At 39.8% G+C, this 4,504-nt stretch overlaps 1 pseudogene; it reads left to right on the forward strand.

The window, feature by feature from the left end:
* Positions 1-2,323: 2,323 nt before the first annotated feature.
* On the forward strand, positions 2,324-2,901 carry LOC139181395 (ubiquitin-conjugating enzyme E2 D3 pseudogene; annotated as a pseudogene).
* The last annotated feature ends 1,603 nt before the right edge of the window (positions 2,902-4,504 follow it).

A 4,504-nucleotide genomic window follows, 5' to 3' on the forward strand; every position in this document is an offset into this window, starting at 1 on the left:
ACTGAGCCACCTGGGAAGCCCCATAATTCCAAAGCAATTGTTCGGGGTAGTTTTCCATTCCAGGCTTAAGTCTCTCAACTTTGAGACCCGCCATCTGAGGGTCTGACCCCTATTCAGTGTTTCCACAGCCTCCCTGGTGGGCTCGCCCTGTAGCCTAACTTAAAACTACCTTCCACTGCCAGACTTTTATTGTCCTAAAGTCTCCAAGTGCCTTGCCTCAGTGTATTTACACTAGACTCCTCATGAGGAAGCCCTCAATCCCCTCACCTCCTTACACCTCATTTTTATCGGGCCCCTAGATCTCAGTTCACCAGCTACTTTAGATGAATGCTGCTCTTAGACACTAGAATTCTATAAGAAGGGGTTGAGTTTATTTTTCTTAGCATCCCCAAAACCACCCAGAAGCCTTCCAAAGAGCAGATGCTAAATTGATATTTGAACAACTATAGTGCAAGTGTGCAAGAAAGCAATGTTACTGGGATTTCACTTCTTCCACATTCTTAAATAAGCGAAGCCAATCCAGGTAAATAAACTTCAATTTTACAAAGAAAGACTAAACAAATAAAACAGACGAAGAAATGAATACTTCTTAAAATTTTTTTCTGTATCTGATAATCACACAGACTTCACTGTGGAAAAATTTCCATTTTCACAAAAAAAATCCATATTGCAATATCATGTTATCTTGTTCCGAATGACAAGAAATGATTCAAGGATTTCAGTCTGTGCTATGTAATACGAAATTTCTTAGTTTTCAACTTGATAATCTGCAGTACATGTCAGAGGTGTGCCATTAGTGTACTTGGAATCTGAAGCTAAACACATCTTTAATTAAAAGGAACAATATTTAAAAACAGAAAAAAGAAAAACCTCCAATTTGTGCATATTGTATTGGAACACAAATAAATACCTTATATGCTGAATTTCCATGAGCCCCACCGTGGCCCTCCACTAGTGGGAAGTTTGCCTGCTTTCTTGAAATGCAATGTGAAATATCTGCTCAGACTTCACTAGGGGTGGGAGGAAATTTGGACATGCTCGGGAAAGTGCACTGGCCCTGGCACCATAGGAGCCCTGGCTGCAGCTCTGGCTCTGGCTCTGTCTTCTTCAGCTCTCAAAGCCTCTTCATACCAGAATGGGAAGGCACTTGACTTGGTATCATTGACATTAGCCCCAAACTCCCACATTCTTTTATATATCTATATCTATCATGGAAGCACTCCATATTAGTTTACAAAATTGTACTCATTCCTTTTTATAGCTTTGTAGTACTCCACTCTGTGCATATATCATGTTCCCTCAATTAACATGTGCATGGACATTTATGTATTTTCATATGGTTGTGGATGTCTCTTCAGATTTAATTTCTGAAAACACTGAATTACTGGCTCAAATATAAAAGAACATTTAATTTTCTGACTACCAAATTGTATTTACACTCTAATCTCATTCTTTGATATGTAGCTCTCAAAGAATGAGATCAGTATATTCTCTAACACTATATACAAAAGTAAACAGAAAAGGGATTAAAGACTTAGCTATAAGAGTGAAAACCATAAAACTCTTAGAAGATAATATGAGCAGAACACTCTTTGACATAAATCATAACAATATTTTTTTGGATCTGTCTCTGAAAGCTAGGGAAATAAAAGCAAAAGTAAATAAATGTGTTGTAATTAAAGTTAAAAGCTTTTGCACAGCAAAGGAAACCATCAACAAAATGAAAAGTCAACCTATTATATCGGATAAAATATTTGCCAATGATGTAAGCAATAAGGGGTTAATATCCAAAATATATAAACAGTTGATATAACAGTCTAAAAAAAATCAAGAAAAAGATGGGCGGAAGACTTAAATGCACATTTTTCCAAAGAAGACATACAAATAGCTGAGAGGCACATGAAATGATGTTCAACATCGTTAATTGTCCTATGAATGCAAATTTAAACCACAATGAGGTATTATCTTATACCTATCAGAAGGGCTATCATTCAAAAGGAACAGAAGTAACAAATGTTGGTGAGCATGTGGACAAGATCTATACACTGTTGGTGGGAATATCAATTGGTGCAGCCACCATGGATAACAGTAAGGAGCGTCCTCAAAATCTAAAAAGAGAACTAACACATGACCCAGCAATCGCACTCCTGGTTGTATATCTGAAAAAAAAAAATAAAAAAGAACCCACTAATTTGGATGGTCTCCGTCAGGTACTCGATGCTTGTCTGAGTCTAAGGGTTTGCACTGCTTGTTTCCCCTTCCCCTCCAGCCTCATCTACTCTCTGCCAGTGACCCCACCCCAGTCCAACCTCTCTGTTTATTAAGAAGGGACCTGTGCCTGGCAGAGCCAGTGTGAGATGAAGAGATAGTCCTTCCCAGCCACCAGATAATCAGGAGTTTTGGCCGGACCTTTGAGTACACACTGAGACAGTGAGGAGTCAGACAAAAAGCACAGATGGTGGCACTGAAATGGATTAATAAGGAACTTAGTGATGTCGCCAGGGACCCTCCAGCACAATATTCTGCAGGTCCAGTTGGGGATGATACATTTCATGGGCAAATCACAATTACGAAAAAGAACGGCAACCCATATCAAGGCAGTTTATTCTCTGGGACAATTCATTTCCCTAAAGACTACCCGTTCATACTACCTAAGGTTGCATTTGCAACAGAATTTATCATCCAGACATGAACACTAATGGCAACACTCCGTTCGCTACTCTAGGATCACTGTCGTCTCTTGCTTTCATGATTTCTAAAGTTCTGGTATCCATTTGTTCACTGCTATGTGATCCGAACCCAGATGATAGCCTACCAAGTGCCAGAGGTTGCATAGATCTATAAAACAGAAATAAGTACAAAAGAATTTTTCAGGAATGTACTCAGAAGTATGCCATGTGATGCTACCTTAAAGTCAGAATAACTTGCATTAAAGCTTGAATAAACTTTCAGTTCAGTTCAGGCGCTCAGTCGACTCTTTGCGACCCCATGAAGTGCAGCATGCCGGGCCTCCCTTTCCATCACCAATTCCCGCAGTTCACTCAGACTCACATCCGAGTCGGTGATGCCATCCAGCCATCTCATCCTCTGTCACAGTCTTTTCCAATGAGACAACTCTTCCCATGAGGTGTCCAAAGTACTGGAGTTTCAGCTTTAGCATCATTCCTTCCAAAGAACACCCAGGACTGATCTCCTTTAGAATGGACTGGTTGGATCTCCTTGCAGTCCAAGGGACTCTCAAGAGTCTTCTCCAACAACACAGTTCAAAAGCATCAATTCTTCAGCGCTCAACTTACTTTAAATTACTGCTACAAATGAAAAAAAAAAAAAACCCACTAATTCTAAAAGATCCACACACACACAATGGAATTTTACTCAGTCATAAAAAAGAATGAACTTTTGCCATTTTCAAGAACATGGATTGATTGGAAGGCATTATGTTAACTGAAATATGTGAGAGAGAGGAAGGCAAATGCTGTATAATACCGTTTATATGGAGAATTAAAAAATAAAACACAGATGAAGCAGACTGACAGATACAGAGAACAAGCTAGCAGTGGTTACCAGGGGAGAGCAGCAAGGGGGAGGGTAAGGGCAGGGATAGAAGATTAAGAGGTGCAAACTAATATGTATAAAATAGATAAGCTACAAGGATATACTGCAAAACAAAGGGGATATACCGATATTTTGTAATAACTATAAATGCAACATCACATTTATAAATTGTGAATCACTTTGTTGTGTCCCTGAAACATAAAATATTGTACATCATCTATGAAAATGAAGTGAAAATGTTAGTTGCTCACTCTTGTTCAACTCTTTTTGACCCTAAGGACAGTAGCCCGCCAGGCTCCTCTATCGATGGAATTCTCCAAGTAAGAATTACCCACTGGAGTGGGTAACCATTCCCTTCTCCAGGAGATCTTCCTGAGTAAGTGATCAAACCCAGGTCTCCTACATTGCAGGCAGATTCTTTGTCATCTGAGCTACCAGGGAAGCCCACAACAACTATACCTCACTTTAAAAATATATATATACTCCCAAATCATCCCACCCTCTCCCTCTCCCACAGAGTCCAAAAGACTGTTCTATACATCAGTGTCTGTTTTGCTGTCTCGTATACAGGGTTATTGGGATGACCCAGAGGAATGGTATGGGGAGGGAGGAGGGAGGAGGGTTCAGGATGGGGAACACATGTATACCTGTGGCAGATTCATTTTGATATATGGCAAAACCAATACAATATTGTAAAGTTAAAAAATAAAATACAATTAAATAAATATTCTCTCAGGAACTTTCACATATACAATACAGTATTATTAACTATGCGCTTCCCTGGTGGCTCAGTGGTAAAGAATCTGCCTGTTGATGCAGGAGAGACGGGTTCAATTCCTGGGTCGGGAAGATGCCCTGGAGGAGGACACAGCAACCCAATCCAGTATTCTTGCATGGAAAATTCCAGACAGAGGAGGCTGGTAAGCTACAATCCATGGGGTTGCAGAGA

The sequence above is a fragment of the Bos indicus genome, chromosome X (assembly GCF_029378745.1).
Source record: "Bos indicus isolate NIAB-ARS_2022 breed Sahiwal x Tharparkar chromosome X, NIAB-ARS_B.indTharparkar_mat_pri_1.0, whole genome shotgun sequence".
NCBI classification, from domain to species: domain Eukaryota; kingdom Metazoa; phylum Chordata; class Mammalia; order Artiodactyla; family Bovidae; genus Bos; species Bos indicus.